The 18,378-nt window shown below is 37.9% G+C and overlaps 1 long non-coding RNA gene across 1 annotated transcript; it reads left to right on the forward strand.

Annotated features, from left to right (window-relative positions):
- Positions 1 to 5,978: 5,978 nt before the first annotated feature.
- Positions 5,979 to 7,046, forward strand: LOC111605856. The gene is made up of 3 exons (XR_002751863.1): positions 5,979 to 6,283; positions 6,362 to 6,424; positions 6,694 to 7,046. It is a non-coding gene; the product is annotated as an uncharacterized LOC111605856 (long non-coding RNA).
- The last annotated feature ends 11,332 nt before the right edge of the window (positions 7,047 to 18,378 follow it).

An 18,378-nucleotide genomic window follows, 5' to 3' on the forward strand; every position in this document is an offset into this window, starting at 1 on the left:
AATTCATAAAATTACGAGGATGATTCGAATATCTTGAATCATCTTTATTCAGCTGGTGATTCACTCCATTCAACATAAGGCTGGAAAAAGCCCTTTTGTTGACAGAAATGGGTTTTTTTGTTTGTTTTTATGACTGAATTTCAAATCTCTATTACATGACCTATTTGTCTTATTTTTAATGTGTTCTCTAAATTTGGTTTAAACAAGCTGACCAAACTCAAAATCACTTAAACTTGTACAACATATTTTTAGTTTGTTTTGGTATTTTTGATAGAAATTTGTAGTTTTAAATTCACCATCCCATAAAACAAACTTCTGAAATTCATGACTCAGATATCAGGTGTTGGTACACAAAAGGGAATCCTGCTAAGTCAGGCTAACATGTTCATAGTCAGCTAATTCTGTCTTTATTTGCATTTTAATCCAGGTTTGATTTCCATTTAAGATTATGTGTTTTTCTGCATGTCTGCGGAAGGAAAAAGAAAATATTCCAGATCATGACATTGCCATAACTTCTTGCTTCAGCCATTGTTTACGTTTGGATTTTCTGCGTCTTGCTAGTGCAGAATTATTATGCAACTCTCATGTCAATGATGAAAAAGTTGGATAAAATGCGACATGTCCGATCCGACTAAAAATGTCAAATTCTGATTTTTTGGGGGGTGGACATTTTTTTTATTCAGATTGCCCTGAAAAAGTCTCCTTTGTGTCTTTAGTCAGAATGATAAACAAGCCTCCAGTCACTAGGTGGCAGTAATGCTCAAACGAACCAACAGGATGCCAGTGAAAGAAGGAGCCAACTCAGACACAGTGGCGTTCAGAGCTGATGGAGGAGAAATGGAGAAGTTTGACTGAAACAGCAGCAGAGGCAAGTGAAGTAAGTGACAGTAGCCAAACGAAAACGTTTTTAATGTTACTGATTAGTCTAAAGATGCATGTTATATTTGAATCATTTGTAGTTTTTCTTTTGAGAATCACAGATAAAGCAGTCTTGATTAAATGACACAAAGTGAGTTAATAAACTAAGTTATTAAGCTTAAATCATAAATTTTATCTCAAACATGTTTGTGTTTGAAACTTCAAACATTTTCTAGAAAAAAACTCAGAAATTTTTGATTAATCTCATAAATTTTATAGAAAAAATCTGAGCTTGAAAAGATGGAAATTTGTTAGAGAATAATAAGAAATTTTGACAATCTCAGAAATTTTCTTGAAAAATGTGGGAAAATTTATAAAGTTGAAAATTTGCTAGAAAAAATTTTTTCTTGAAAAAACTTTACAAGCTTTGACATTTCCAGGTTTTTTTCTAGAAAATTTCAAAGTTTTGTTTGCCAAAATTGTTTCTGTAAATTTTTGCCAAAAGACCTACAGTTTCTTTTGTTTGTTTCCATAAAACAACAGCCAAGTTTTTGTTTTGCTCGTATTGAAATGTGTGCTGCAGGATGCATCTTTTCCCAGCGGCTGTCTTCATGTCGGTGTGTCTTATTTCCTCGTCCTCCAACAGTAATTTGATTGGGTCTGAGTGAGGGGGATGTAAATGTCTGGTGAGGGTCGTGGCGAGCCAAACAAACCGGGTGCAGATGTGTGTGTTGTGTTTGTATTCATCCTCGTCTCCTCTCAATGTCAGGAGGCAGATGACAGTTGGACCTGATGCAGCATTATATTTTCTGCTCTATGGAAATTCATTTTTTCCAGCAGCACATGCTTCTAACCCCTGTGCCCTCTTACTGCAGCCAGATGGGCGTGAAGAGGCGTAAACAACGGAAAACAGAGACGGTGGACTCAGACTGACGAGGAGAAGAACAAATCAGCAGTTTTTATTTGATACGGCTGACGGATGACCTTTGACTTCGACTCAATTTCAACCCTTCCTCAGGACACACAGGAGTAGATTCTTTACCCTTTTCACATCATATGACAAAAAAACAAAAAGAAAAACCCATCAAAAAACATGCAGTCATGCAAAAGCAAATCAGTTTTCAAACATTATTTACAATAGAAAACATTTAAAGACCAATGTTTCCGCGCCATCATAGCTCAGAAAAATGACCAAGTCCCACGTCGTCTCCCTCCAGTAGAACAGCCTCCTCTCCTCATGTCTGTGATGTAAAATATGGTCCAGGACTGGAACATGTCAGGCTGTGGCAGCGCGACATGACTGTAACTTCTGTCACACCGCACACAGGAAGAGGCCACACTATGTCTGCAGCAGGATACTCTCAGGTTTATTTAAAGTTGACCCATTATGACTCCTTGACCAGGTTAGTGCAGGTCTGTGGTCTATACAAAACATGTTTCTTACATTTTTTGTACAAAATCATTTTTAGATCATAAGATTTTAGTCTGGTCAGTTCTGCCTATTTTGAGCTCTTTTCAGAATGAGCTGTTTGAAGGCGTCTTGTCACTTTAAATCTAAATACGCAGCTGCTTCTCAACGTTTACACTCACATGTCAAAATGGCTGCAAACAGATACTCAATTACACAACCATGCGTTTTTGAAAAGCAGAAGTGGAGCCTCCTGCTCACCCAGAAAAAATGCAGCAAGTGGTTTCCGAATGGTAAGTCAACAACAAAACATTTGTCTTTTCCAGCAGCCGTTGTACAGCACATACAGAAGTAAAACCAGCTGACCAAACGTGCTGGAGATCCACTTGGGTTGCTAGGTAACGGGCGGAACTCTGTTGGGGTTGCTAGGTAGCGACACGGTTACCTCTTGAATATGACTTGACAATCAGGAGGCTTTTTGAAACGGCTCATTTTCCAGACACCAAAAAACTTGAACTCATGAGACTAATTGATTTATTGCTTGTAGGCCTGCGATCATTTCCTTCTGGAGATTTCTGAGCATGTAAACGGGACAACCAAACCTCATGACCCCTTATGAGTCATTGTGAGGGCAGACATCTGGTCAACAGGTCAAAGTGCTGAATCTCATGCTGAGTTTTGCTTCTCAATATTTAAAGCCAGTCTTCAGTATCAGTCTGAAAACATTCATCTTGGGTTAATTGGAGGTTCTAGACTATTTCCTACCTGAATCAACTTTAGTCTTTTTAAATAACTCGAAGTTACAGAAAGGAAACAGAAACTATGTCTAAAAGCAACTCACGCCGTCAAAGAATATATTTGCAGTGAATATGAAATGCATTCAGCGCATGTTCCCCTCTGAACAGCGGCTGAATATATGCTGAGAGGTTTCATCATGTTCTCCTCTTTGGCGCGTTTTGTGTGGTTGTAACTCCGTGTTCTGGACCTTCGCTCCCCCATCAACTGGGCTCATAACACAGAATCAACACGGTCAGGTTCGGCTTGTGACATTGCACCTACAACGTGCTTCAAAAGAAGCACATCCATCCAATCTCAGAGGGGAGTGTCTGGCTTTTTAATGCAGCCTATGAGGCGTTTCACAAAGCACAATAAGACGCCTAGTCGAGTGAAAAGTTGCTTCATATCTGTTTCTGTGATTTTAAACAAACCTGGATCACTGCAACGCTCAGAAAAACGAACTTAATTGGCTGAAATAGTTGCAATATTTAGTAAGTTTATATTAACCAGATTTACGATGCCATTTAGGGCCGTTGCAGATAGAAACAAAGGAGGAAGTTTGAGCCAAAAAACTGAAATTTTTTGATTAGTCTCAGAAAATTTTCTCAAGAAATCTTGGAAATTTTTTGAGGCTGTAAAGTCAAAAATCTTTAATTTGAGTTTCAAAAGTAAAAGATTTTTGACTTTTGGATCTCAAGACTTCCCAGGTTTTTCTGGAACATTTGCAAATTTAATCCCTACATCTCAGAGTTTTTTCTTGCAAATTTATTTCACAAATTTTGGGAAAATTACGGCACTAGACACTCCTCCTGGTGACTCTTATGCTGGTCCGTAAAATGCCAGAGTAAGTTGGTTATTCAACAATAATTGAAATGTCTTCGTTTAGTATTCATTGCTGAATCGATGTATACATAATCACTATGTTACATGTTTATTATTTGGACATTTTGCACAACGTTGGAGAACAAAAAGGTGATTCTTTTACCTGCCATCCATAGCCGCGCTGCTGAGGTAGAACAACTCAGTTAAAAAGAAACCTGGAGATGGAGGTGTTATTCAGTTCGGTGCGCCACAAAAAGGAAAAAAATAATGCAGAAAAACCGTTGAAAAACAACTCAAAACCACTTGTATTCTGATACATAATCCTCGCTCTGTGTCGTCTGTGCTACACGCAGAATCGTTGCCATAGCAACTCACTGACAACAGCTAGATTCAACACCAAAAAACACGTAAACATTTCCCACACAAAGAACATTCAGTCGTTCCAGTTTTACTTTTCAGGCTTGATGTTTATTTTGCAGTTATTCATAAGTTATTAGCTACTTAGCATAAGCAGTGAAGCTAACACTGTGCTGGTTGGTTAGCTAATTTAAACACCTGCTCCACTGATGATCTGTCAGTTTGTGTGTATCTCCCCTGTTTTTTTGTTGTTTTTTTAATTGAGCGAAACACAGAATTCCACAGCACCTCTACATGTTAAGATTGTCAAAGTCAAGCTAGCGTAACTGACCTAATTCCTTCTGCTACGCTATTTTTTAAAAATGAAAACTTTATTCTGACCTCATCTAGTTGTTGTAGTGTTGACAAATAGTAGCAATGCAATGTGTCCCTCTTTCTTTTATATATCACTCACACATTTAAGCGAGTTATGTTGACATCTGAAACCAATGCTAGTTATTGTTGGCTAGCAGCTTTTTGACCTTCAGGACGGAGATGGGGGGGATCGTACATGGTTGACGTTAATAATTTTACCTTTTTGAATTCTGAACCTAAAAATTAACCAAAGTATGAAAAAACTAAAACTACGACAATAACTAAACAACATTTATCTAATAATAACTAATAAAAACTAGCAAACGCACTCTAAAAACTGAATTAGAGAAAAAGCCAGAACAGAATAAAACTAAAATTATTCCTGATGCTTTCTGTGACATTCCGAGTTTCCTGCATATGAGGTCATTTATTTGCAATATGATCATGGCTGCATGCTTTTCTTTGGAGGTTACCAGTGATGTCAACAGTGGCGACATGCGATACGTTGACAGAACGCATCATGCTGCAGGATAAGCCCCAGCCTTACATCCGTATGCAGATAAAATGACAGTAACTGTGTGTAGACTGGAGATTTGCTCCAATAACTGCTGATCCATGAATAGTCCCGCTAGCTGCTTCGCCACATGTCCTGTCATTGAGTGCCTAATTGGCAAAAAAAAACACACACAGGGAGATAAATAAGTGCTTTGAATGTGCATGCGCACTTTTTGTTTCTTATTTTCTAATATGGTACAGCCAAACACACAAACTAGTAGAAACAAACAAATAAAACCACACCAGCAATCCAAGGCAGATAAAGAAGAAAAGACAATTAGAGAAGAAAAATGTCAGATCTGCGGCGGCGGATGGGATTCTTGAGTGAACCCTCACTGTGCTGAGACGGGAATTAACGGCGACTGTTGTCCCAGGAAAGCTGCCCTCTGGTCACCACGCTTCCCTATAGGGACGCTTTCAATCGGCAAAGTCTGTCAACATTTCAAACAACAGATTTATGCTGCAGAAGCTGCAAAAACGTATACTGCTGCATTTATTATCGCTCTGTGTAAATAACCTCTGAATTAACTTTTACTTTTTCACAGATGGGGTTAGTTATATTTTAATCCAGGGGTGTCAAATTAAGGTCCAGTTGTGACAAAATAAACTTATAAAACTACAAATTCAACTGTTAAAATATGAATAAATATTTATCTGCATCTGATGAGTACTTTCTAAAGTTTGACAATATTAAACTTCTTTTCACATTAATGTAATTTGGCAGAATACAGATGAAATTTTATTTGATTGTATTGCTGAAATAATATTTATTCACATAATTGTTTTCTTGTAGGCTATATTGTATTTATGTGTGTTTCTAGAGTAGAGGGCCTCATAAAAAATTCTGGCGGGCTGGATTTGGCCCCCGAGCCTTGAGTTTGACACGTTTTAATCAGTCCAGCATTTTGCTCATTTGAGCAACAGTGCAAAGTGATTTACATCATGAAACCTTAAAAACAACATACAGTCACCACACTGTGTAACCCAGGGTAAAAACTGCCTTAGTCCCACCTTTGCTACTTCATTGGTTAGAGTGACAGTCAGTCACACAGTGCAATCAGCCAATCACTGCACCTGAAGTAGGTTTTTCAGGCCTGCTCCAGCTTTCCCAATCAGCTGTGAGAGGGAGAGCTGGAGACAAAGGAGCTGCAGGTTTGTGCTGTCAAACAATTGGTTCTTTCTTTGTTTGTATGCACTTTGTTTAAAAAACTCACAATATAAACCATGTAGATCTGAATATCCAGTGAGCTTGGAGCCATGAAGCTGCCATGCACTGATCTTTAAAAGGAATTGGTGAGTAGTGAACATGAATGTTTTGTTTGGTTGACATATTGATGGTGATAGCCAAATTGTGTGATCATCAAACACACAATCTAACTTTTAAATGCAACATATGTGTTTAAGATGATGTGATAAATGTTAAATATCTTTGTCTTAAATAATTGATTGTAGATATAATTGCATTTATTTATGTATAATTGCATTTATTTATGTGTACAACGGAAACAAGTCTAGTTAACTAGCAGGCTGGTAATTGACTGGTCCTGTTTATTTTAATACAGGCCAGGTGATTTCCCCTTTTTGGGGTTAAAGGATGGCGAGCTTCTAAGATCTGGCTGGAGCCAGGAGAACCGAATTTCACTCCATACTGGTCTGGTAGGAGTTTGATGGTCCATGAACTTTCCCCTCCTTCTCATTACACAGACACACTACCCATTATTCACCCTTTCCATCAGAGCTGAATTGCGCTTGGACATTTTTCCCTAAAGTTTCTGGATAAACAAACTATGGACTTCTAAATGTGTGTCGGTCAGACACTGTGTTGACCAAGCGGGGAAAAGTGAAGGACTCTGTGCACATTAGAACATCAACTGCAGTATTGTGTATATATTTATTGTATTTTGGTTTCCATGTATGTTTTGTGTTTTGTATTGTTTATTTAATTTTCTTCTTTAAAAATACATAGTATTGAAAACAGTTACTCTCTTGTATTGTTTTATTGATTTCTGACGACAGCTCTAGCAGACGAATTTAGTTTTTCTGATGTCAGAAGCTATTTAGTCCTTCAGTGCATTAAGTACTGTTACATTATAAACATCAAATAGTGCTACAACTGCAAAAACACAAAATCTTACTAATTTCTTTGGTCCAGTTTCTAGTGCAAATATCTTAGTCCAAATAAGACACGGGTAACTTTTCAGCAAGAAGTGATTGTTTTAATGAATAATTCCTTCATATTGATGAAAAACTATTTGTTTCATTGGCAGATTATTTCACTTATAATGTGACATTTTTCCCATATTATAAGTGAAATAATCTAGTAATTTTTAATGAATATGAATTGATTATTGGTTTAAATCAAGCTCATATTTCTTGGTGAAACGTTACTCTTTCGTTAGTTTTCTCAAGTGTGTTAAGATATTTGCACCAGAAACTAGACCAAAAATCCTTGGTCTAGTCTTTGTGTTTTTACAGTGTACTTGAGAAACCAGAAGCAAACGTTACATTTTGTCGAGTGCCAACATCAGAATCATTAACACACGTCAAATATATGAATCATTGTTCCATTTATTGTGGTTCAAACTCTAAACAGTTCAGAGCTGAGTTCCTCTCATAGGCAGGTCTGTCGCAGAAATCAATGCAACTAAAGATAAACGCATCAGGTATGCATGATATATCAGCACTGATGTTGATCGGTATCGGACCGATCAATAAAACTGGGTTGATACCAACAACTGACATTTATTTCCATCTTGTCGTTGTCTATTCCTGGTCGTTTTTTTTTTCCAAATGTGTGAAAAAGGCAGAAAAATAAATATAGTATTGGTAAATATTGGTTATCAGCCATAACATCAATATGAATATTAATATCGGACATCGATATCAGCCCATTTTTTCATATTGTTACATCGCTACAACACATGTTTGAGTTTCACTAGATCTTCCTGTGATATTTGTCCTTTAATCCTGGAAATGTTCTTTAGGTGAAAGAAGGCTGCATTTGTAACTGTCTTTATGTGGCTCTGAATGTTCAGAGGCACATAAAGACAATATTTCTGCCAGTTTTGGAATCGTCTTATTATTTTTATCAAGCTTTAATTTTTCATCATGTCTCTAGCTGTGATGTTGTGATGCACTTTGATCAGCTGAGGTTGTTGTAAATGTGTTATATAAATAAACTTTAACTTTCTAGCTGTAATAACTGAAGCTGATTCTAGATAGGTCCAAATATTATACCTTCAGTTTGTTTCTGTTCAGCTGGAGAACAAATCAATCCATCCAAACCCATGGAGAAGGGTTTGGATGGATTGATTTGTTCAGTTTGGATGGACGACATCGTGATGAAGAGCAGAGCATCATCTGCGTAACATGATAGTCGAATTTCATGGCTTCATCAGGGAACAACCGTAACAATTCAGTGAAGAAGAGGAAACTCTTCCCCTCTGGGAGAAGCTGAATAAAATGGTGGAAACGGCTGTTAGAACCTCGCTCCCCTCAATCGGATTTAGACTAAGTTAATTATCAGAATCTGAAGAGCCTTTTCAAGCTGCTGGCAGCAGACAGTTCATTAAGGACACGTCACCGCTTTGTTACCCGAGCAACTCCTGGGGATCGATGCATAATGCACTTTTTGTTTATGAAGATGGAGGGAAAAAAGGAGGAGAGAGGACAAACTAATTGAGTTTCCATAATTATTACCCTGCTAGCCTCCTGACCCCGGTGCAGAAACCCTACCTGTCAGTAATTATAGGTGCTTTTCCACCTCGGATGGGACTTGGTGTAATTGTTCTCGGCTGATTCCGTCACAAATCCTCCCGTCTCATGTCAGGAGGAGAAGGAAAACACTTTTCTTTCCTCCTCTTCCTCATTCCCCCACATAATCTGATGACAGGTGTAATTGAAAATAACAGTCAGCTGTTAGTCCAAGCAAACAGCCCTAATATGGAGTCACACGCTGTAATTACAACCCAGTCTGTGGCGCTCCGGCTGCTTTTTTCATTTTAATTGCTCCTCATCCTCCTCCCTGCTCTTCCTCCTGTCGCTCCTCACTGTGTTGCATTTGAAGAATAATCGGCGCTAACGCCGGCCCTAATTGGCTGTCACTGTGTGCTTGAGAATGTGAAGCCACTTCCTCGATATAATCATGTTTACATGCGAGCGCCGGGTCCCAGGCTGTTGGCTCGCCTCTCTTCAGCTTGTTTAGGGTGTAATTTACTGTAAAATTGGAGATGATAGCCACTCACACACACAGACACATGCAGCGAATTAGAGCCACTGCATATGGAAAAATAAGAGTGACTTTGAGAGAAAAATCTCAGGAATGTCCTGGAAAACGTAAAGACATTTCTGAGATCTAAAAGTAGAAAAGTTGTGGGGGAAAAAAATCAGAAATTTTACTATTAATTTCAGAAATTTTCTAGAAAAAACAAGAACATTTCTGTTTTCTAAAAGTCAAAAAGTTGTGGGGAGAAAATTCAGAAATGTAGCCATTAATCTCAGGAATATTCTAGAAAGAGCAAGAACATTTGAGATGCAAGTCAAAAATTTGTCACAAAAAAACCCCAATCTCAAATATTTAGATTTTTTTTTTTCCTAGAATTTTTTTTTAAGTGAGAATTTTTCTTAAAACTCTCATTTTGGTGAATGTTCAAAAGTCTTTTTTCTCACAACTTTGACTTTTTTCTCAGAGGTTTTTTATTTTTTATCATAAGTGGGAATTTTACTCACTTTTGGTGAATATGTGATATTATTGTCCTTAAAAAAATTAGCAACATTTTCAGAATTCTGGCTTTAAATTCATACTGTTTTCCTCACTTTTTCTCAGATTTTGAGATTATTTTTCCCAAAAGTGAGAATTTGTTTTAAACTCACATGGTGAATGTTCAAAATTCTTTTTTCTCAGAATAATTTCTTTTTTCCCCAGTAAATTTATGTTATTCTGTTTTTTTCCAGACTCGGGATGCCTAACAGGTGGAAGCAGGTGGTTGTTAAAGTTTGGCGTCTATCTGGTGTGAAATATTTCCTCCCATCATGCGGACTTCAGGTTGTGAGAATAAACCTCCGGACAGCCAGCAGGTATTTTCTGCAGCCATGAAATGTTGTCTTGTTGTTCTTGTCTTTAAACGCCTCGGGCTCGATATCATTCAAACTGTAGCGCTGCAGATCTTCCTTGCTGCTCCGCGTCCCCTTTGTCTTTCCAGTGATGATGTTTTTAATCTTGCTGCTCCACACTTATGTGTGTAATTCTTATAATTCCCATGTTAAATGCAACATAATCACAGTAGCACTAAAAGGCAATTCTGTCCGACCTCAGAAAATGAAAGCAAGAAACGGGCGGGGGAGGGGGGATGACCCTGCACAGGTTATTGCTTTCTGTTGAGCGTGCGTCAACAACTCTTGAGTTTAATGCGTTCCCGCCGCACGCCGCGGCTCGCCCGCTCTCCGGGGAAATAAGAGCATGCAGACATTAGGGGATTAAAAACAAGTAGAGGAGGAGAAGTGTTTACATCCACTGTAAGAGGAGAGGACATAATCAATGCTGGACGGGTCTTAATGAGTCCAGTCGTGATTAACAAGCTTTAAAATGACAGAACCGATCCAAACTGTGCTGTAACACCGGTTCTGACGAGCCAAAATCTCAAAACTGGCTTAATCCAGTTAGAAATATCTAAATTATATCACAATAAATTTTCAGTCAGCAGGTTGTTAAATGTATGGAAGAAAATTAGGGCCAAGAAAATCTTTTTTATAAGAAATCTGACTTTGATCTCAGAATTTTCACTTTTTCTCAAAATTTAGATTTTTTTTAAATTGACTTTTTTTTTTATTTTGACTTTCTTCAGGATTTAGATTTAATAAGAGAATTGAAATGATAAGACATTTTTTTCCATTTTATCAGTGAAATAATCTGCCGGTGGAAATCTTCATCAGTGTTATGGAATTATTGACTTAAGCTTGTTTATCTTCAAGTCTACAAAGATATTTGTACTATTGATTAGGCAAAACATACTTGACAAGATTTTGTATTTTTACAGTTTAATCTTCGTATTTTAATGGAAAACCATATTTAACAACAAAATAAGCTACAATTTCTATTCAAAAGACCTTTTTGATTTACATTTTTAAATAAATAATTATGAACTGCTCCAGTCACATCACCTTCAAAAGACAAATATGAGACTTTAAAGGGAACATCCAATCAACATCTACTTTTTTACCCCTGAAATACACGATGTTGTGTAATTGGAGTTTCTTGGAGTGCAGAAAAGTTTAATTTGGTCTCTCCTGGACATTTTTCAGTATGTTCCATTTTCTCTATTTCCTATTACGATTTTGAGCTATTACGCAACAGTATTGCATAATAGCAATAGCTATTAGTCTTCATTAGCCTTCATTTGTCACTTTGTAGAAAGAAACAACAAAACTTCAGTCAGTGTAGACATTAGTCTAGCAGAAATGCTACATAGACTAATGTAGCCACTTTCATGAATCCACCATGTTTATCTCTCTTAGCAATTTTAAAGTTCAGGTTTAAGGAAGCCAAAGCTGCAAGTGGATAAATCAAAATGTTTGATTGTTGGGTGAATTAAACCACCACTATTCTTTACACCCTCAGAACCTCTTTGAAGTTCTGGATTAAATTTTATTTTCTTGGAAATGTTCCCACATCTGGGGAGAAAGTCCTCTTTGTTTGCGTGAAAAGTTACGTGAAAGTTAGTTTTTTAGAATTTTATGTGTGCTTAGATATTTGCACTAGAAATTAGACCAAGAATACTTGGTTAGATGTTGTGTTTTTGCAGTGAAATCCTTCCACTTTATAATATACACTACATTATGTTGGTGCATTTCCTAAAATCCAAATAAAACAAATCTATATTTGAGTTTGTAAGAATGAAGGGCGTATACGCAGCTTTTAAAACAGTTTTATTTAAGACTTCATCCCAACAAAAACAATGTATAAACCACCGTTTGTCTTCCTCTGGATGCTAAAGCACTTTAATAATTGGTTGAGAGGAGCGATACTTAATATCTCCTGAATATCCACTCTTGCACACGCAGCATTACAATAACATGCGGCATTAGAATATTGGGTTTACAGCCCCGTCGTTTGTCAAGGGGCTCTTTAGGGGCTGTAAAACTGTCTGAGTGCGGGGATTTGTCATCGCCACTAAGGCCTGCTCCTTCTATTAGTCATAAAATATACAGCGGGGGCAAATAAAGGCTGTGATGAAGACGCAGCAGCGAGACGTAGTGAAATATAATGACTGAGTCGCCGAAGCCGATCCACTGAAGTTTTGTTGCTTCTTTATACAAAGTGACAAATGAAGGGAGAGAGGAGCAGATCTTCAGCTCGGTTTCCTCCAAAACGGTTTTCTTTCACACACGGCTGCAGAGACGGACAGAGTTTCTATGAAGAAATATGACGCCATTGAAGGCGATGACAACTCCCATCTGACATTTACTAACCTTTTGAGGAGAGAGATGGCGATGGAGGAGAGGAAAGAAAAGAAGGATGGATGGATGAGAAGGTCTGGGAGATGAAAGCGAACGAGTTTGCATCCTGTTTTTATTTTTTTTAGACCCCCGCATTGTGCTCAGCTCCCAGTGAAAGCTTTTGTTGCCATCTTTTTGTGTTTTCAGGTCAGCAGCATACAGATTGGTTTCTAATATTCTGCAGATTTTCACGTTTTTCTTTCTCAGTTTCATCCAGCGGGGAGTCAGGATGTTTTCCCACCTGATAGTCTGGGAAACTCGGTTCGTTTGGGGACTAAAACTGCAACATTTGTTACATTTTCAGCTCATGTGGTTCTCTTTCACACTGCACTGGGTCAAACAAACCAAACCCTCTGAAAAAACTCTTCCCTCCTCGCCTCTGGGGGCGCTGCACCAAGAACCACTGAAGAAGAAACTGAGCACACTGATTGGCGACAGATTTTAGCAGATATAGAATTTCTCTTTTGTCTTTGGTAAAAGACAACGAGCCATTTCTGCTGCTAGCACTAGTCTCACATGTTTGTGTTGGTTGTATTTACCCAGAATGCTCTGTGCTGTAGTCCACTTCCTGCTTTTGGAACGGTCTCCGGTCCGCTTGGCATTCATATATCCCACACCATAGTTCACTTCAACCAAACAGAGACAGAGGTTTGTAGGGGGACCAGAGTTGGCGTTTTTGGTCCAATTGCACATTCACATCGCCCCAAATGAATCGGACTTTCTAGACGAACAAACTGGAGTTGCATTAAAGCGGATTAAACAGGGCTGGTGTGAATGCAACCTAAGAAACAACCAGTTTCACACCTCATAGTCTGGTAGATTTAGCTTGATTGGGAACCAAAGTTGCAACATTTCCAGCTGCTGCGTTTTGCTTTGATCTTGCACTGTAAGGTGTAACACTCTCCTCTCTCTGCAGCTTTTCTCCTTCGTTTGAGAACAAACTGAGCAGCGAAGAAAAAGTCAAGCCTGTTGGTTAGTTTATATCTCAGTTCATTGCTTGGCAGCCATTACACAACTAAAGTAGCTCTTGTTACCGTAAAAGCCAAGAACTTTAACTGCATTGCTAGCATCACAACTTGCGTCTACTTTCTCTTATTTTTCCTCCTGATCGTTTCTGTCTGGATCAAATCGTGAGAAAGTGTCCAGTCTGCCGCCATAATGTGGTTTAATATTTGTATCTCTCATTAGAAAACAGTTTTCAGCTGGATTGCCATGATTGCTAATGTTTTCCTACACTGATTAATTAGCCTTTTACCACAATAAATGCCCATTAGGAAAGACAATGTGCCACCGCTTCTGAGTGATGTCTTCTGTCTGCTTACAGAGATATTCCATTAAAGTAATTATATATTAAAGATTAATGGCTCCATTATACATGTTTTACATTCACTACCAATCTGAAACACTCTGAAAAGAAGGAAGAACTTCTGGCATCACAAACGGATCACAACACCTTAAACCCGGGTGTCCAGAGTCATTTGTGGCCCTTGGTCTGATTTTGTTACAGTGCATAATTTTCTTATCATGGAAAATGTTAACTACAACTCAAAGTATTCAGATTTTCATAACCAAGGTTTTGTAGGCAGTAGAACCAGAATTTTTTCATTTCACCCAAATGAGCTTTTATTTACTTTATTAAACTTGGCTAAATCTCAGGAAGCGTTTTGAAAGAAAGTGACCCAAATCCAGATCTTATAACTGAAAATAAATTTGTTCAGTCGAGCCCAAAAGAATTCAAAATCGGCCAAAATACCATTTTTTACATTTTGAATCTACGACGAATAACATCCATTGCCTAATCAAAAAAATAAAAAATCTGACCACTTTATTTGCTTGACTATATTTTTATTATTATTTTCTTGGCCTGATTTCATTCAGCAATGAAAAGGTTTGTACACCCCTGGATCAGGAGGAGTTAGTTAACACCTGGATGCTGTTTCAGATTCACATAAATCAGGAATGCTTGTGGAGTTAAAGAGGATGAATATCTCATTTCGTGTGTTTTAACCAGTTGCACTCTGGCGGTGACTTGCAGCAGCATCTATCTGGCTAAACGTGCGAACACACCTGGGATGCTGCAGCCACGCCTGGATGCTTCTCTGTGGCGTTGCTGCTTTAATAATCATTTTTAATGAGCTTCATGGCTGATATTCCCTCCAGCGCGAGTCTCTCTTCCTGCATCTGTCTCCTGTCCAAACAAAGCTCAACTTTTCTCTGATTCAGCCTCACTGGGAGCAACACTAAGCACCATTACTCTGGTGGTTCAAACACCATTTTGAGGAAATTATGACCTTTGTAAATATTTGTGAAATAATAAACTTATAAAGACACTTTATGAGTTTATGAAGTTGCTGTAGTCAATGCAGCTAAATATGAATGGATGGATGGGTTTCTCTAGGTCTTGTTCAATCCTTCAATCCTGGAAATGTTCTTCAGGTGATGGAAGGCCGACTTTGTAACTGTCTTTATGTGACTCTGAAGGTTCAGGAATTTTAAAGTTTTGTAACTTTTACAAAACTATTTTTCATATTTGTTCCATATTTGTTAAAACTGTCATCATAAGAAGAATGATCTCCGTCTGATATCCTTCAGTGTCTGTTGTGTTTGCTGCGTGGTGCTAACCTCAGGGAAATCTAATATATTGTATAAATTATGCAGCATTATCTGATTTTTAATTGTTTGTCTACATCCAGGTAACGTGGCTGACCTTTTTAAGGTGGTCGTGATTTATGAGGCTGCAGCGGATAATTACTGCTGAGATGAAGTGAATAATTTATCTGGTTTTTGGAGACCAAAGGCGAAGCGAAGGAGCAGATACGTTTATGTCATATTTATTTGTGCGGATCTTAATCACTGCTGAGACTCTATAAAGTCTATACACTATAAAGTCTCTCTACTGAAGCAAGCCGGAAAATCGCATTCACAGATTTTATTTTGATACGTTTAAGTCAAACATTTGTTGTTTGGGGCTCAAAGTTAAATGAAGACGAAACACAGATAAAACTGAACTTAAGACATTATTGTTGGAAAAATTCAAAAACCTCATTATGTTATTTCGTTATTTCTTGTAAATAAAAAGGATGTTATTTAGCGTATATCCAAATGTTCATTGCTAAAACACAAGTATTTTTGTCTAGTTTCTACTGCAAATATCTTAGTGCACTTGAAAGAAGTCATAACTAATTTAAAATTGACATTTCAGGAAGGAGCTTGGTTTAGGTCAGTCTTTCCTTAATACTGATTTTAAAAAAAGTACCAGTTCAGTTTTCAAACAAAACGTTGTTTCTCCGCCATTAGTACATTAAACAGCACATTCATGAGCTTGATTGACAGCACTAAGACCCTCCTCCTGGCTCTGATTGGCTGTTTTTCTGCTGTAGTGATGTATTTCTTCAGGGAGGAGGTGGAGGAGATCAATCTTTTCACAGATTATGTGTCTCCTAACAAACTGTCACAACATGGTGACAGTTTTAGTAAACATGGAAAAAAAATTATTCTTTATAAAAGTTACATACTTTAGCTTTAAGTTAACCTCCTGGTTCCTACAGAAAAAAGGAAAATTATGAAGTATTTCCAAGTGTTTTTGTAAAATCCACCGTTGGAAATCTAAAAATCTATATTCAGCCAGGTTTTAACTAGACCCTGGAGCAATGAAAGTATTTTTAAAGGGGCAGTGCCATGTAAAATCAACTTTAAAAAAACTTTACATAAACCTGGAGTATTGCCTTGATTCATTCCTTTAATCTCCATGGCAACCATTCACCTGGTTGGACGTAGCTTTGCCTTCAAGGGGCTTCAGTTTGCAACTCAGCTCCTTCAGACTAGCCAGCAGCAATTAGCAAACACCTGGTGGAACTGCGGGGCTGATTATAGGAGCTACTTCTCAGAACAACACTTGTAAAAAAGTTGCTAAAGGGTTAATAGAGGAGCCATGTTGTGATGACTTCCTGAAGGCGGAGCTTCAGAAAGAGCAGGAGCTTCTTAAAGAGACAGAGTCCAAATTTTAAATTACAAAGTCAAAATTCCTTTAAGTCATATTTGATATTTCTAGCTTTTTAACAACTGAAGCTAACATATTTACTTGATTATGCTTGAAAATGCTTAGAAAACCGGTGATGCTGCTGCTTTAACGTTTTATTTCATCTCTGTAAACTTTTAACAGCTCAGTTTTCTTTTCTCTCCGGTTTTCTGCCTTTTTCTTTGTTCAGCCAGCAGGCTGCCTGACAGCCGGAGCGTTTAACCTTGAAAATATGAAACATCTTCATCTTTTCCTCACATTGTTTTCTTCATTCCCTCCTCGCTGCAAACGTTCCTTTCCCTCCGTTTAACCACGTTTTCTCCTGCTCTTCATCGCTTGTTTCTCCTCCTCCTCTTCCTCGCTAAGTGATGAAGTCGTGTTTTTACGTGAACTGACAGAGTAAAGAGCGGCATAAAGGTTACGCCGGTTTCCTCTGTGACTTCTCACACACACACACACACACACACACACCCTCATATTTGATCACTTGGCGCTTCGAGGCCGGTCGTCCCAGTGGGTTCAGCTCCATTACTGCCACTTTATACTGGGATCTTCCCAGTGGAAGGTGGTGAAATCCAAAACCAGACGAGAATTTGGAATAATTCAGGAAAAAAACAAAGTTCTATATCTGGAAAGGTTTTCCTGTCTGGAAAGTTTGATAAAATATCAGCATTTATAAACTTTCTTCAGTGTTTTTTCTTGTTTCCTAAGATTTTTGACTTTTCGAACTTTGAATGTTCTACAGTTTTTTCAACAAAAAAAATTTCAAACAAAAAAAAAGTCAATCTCAAAATTTAAGAAGTGTTTTGGTGGATTTTTTTTTACTTTTCAGTCTGATCTCAAAATTTTAGAGTTTTTTTCCAGCAGATTTTTGACTTTTCAAACTCTGAAATTTACACATTTAAAAAAAAAAAAATAATTAACTAATCTCAGGATTTGTGACTTTACTGCTTTCTCTACAATGTCCTCCGTATGCTATACAGAGAACCAGCGGAAAATGTAACTACTGTCTCTTCGTAAATCTGCAGATGACAGAGAGAGAAACTCTGTTTTTCATAATCTGCCTCCTTGTCAGTCACTCCGAACTGATGCTTATTTGTCAGCCGTCACATAAAATTCACAGAAGAATGCAGTAGACTCTGCAAAATGCATTAAAAGCCAGAACGTGTGTATGAAGCCCTGCAGTCGGAGGATGGAGCCGTTCTGGTGACGGCCTGTCGATCGCGCTAATGAAAGAAACTCAGAGCTGTTCTCCTCCATTCTGTCTGTCAGGCGCGTTTATAAGAGACGCATCGAGTCGCCGATCCTCTGCTGGGATTCAGATGCAGGCTCCACATTTAACAAAGAGGCTCTTCAACAAATTGAGTTTTAGAAGAAGACGCAGCTGAACGTGTTTCTCTTATTGCTTTCTCGGTTTTGAAGTCAATCTTTTGTGAGATCAGATGTGAAAAGTGACGCTGGTCCCCCTGAGAATCACAGCAGATTAGATTATTTCAGAAAATTGCTCCAACCGACATTAAACAGCTTCTTGTTGTTTAGTCAGAAACTTTCGAGGCTTTTTTTACACCTTGTAGTAAGTGTGTTCAAAGTGGGGCCATTCGGGGCACCTGGACTGATTCTGTGCAGACCAAAATTCAAGAATAAATTAAATAAACTAGAACAAAACTACAACTTTTAAATCAAAATGTACTCACAAAAATGTGTCTCTGTTTACATATTTTAGGCCAAAAAACTT

This window comes from Xiphophorus maculatus, chromosome 2 (assembly GCF_002775205.1).
Source record: "Xiphophorus maculatus strain JP 163 A chromosome 2, X_maculatus-5.0-male, whole genome shotgun sequence".
Classification (NCBI taxonomy): domain Eukaryota; kingdom Metazoa; phylum Chordata; class Actinopteri; order Cyprinodontiformes; family Poeciliidae; genus Xiphophorus; species Xiphophorus maculatus.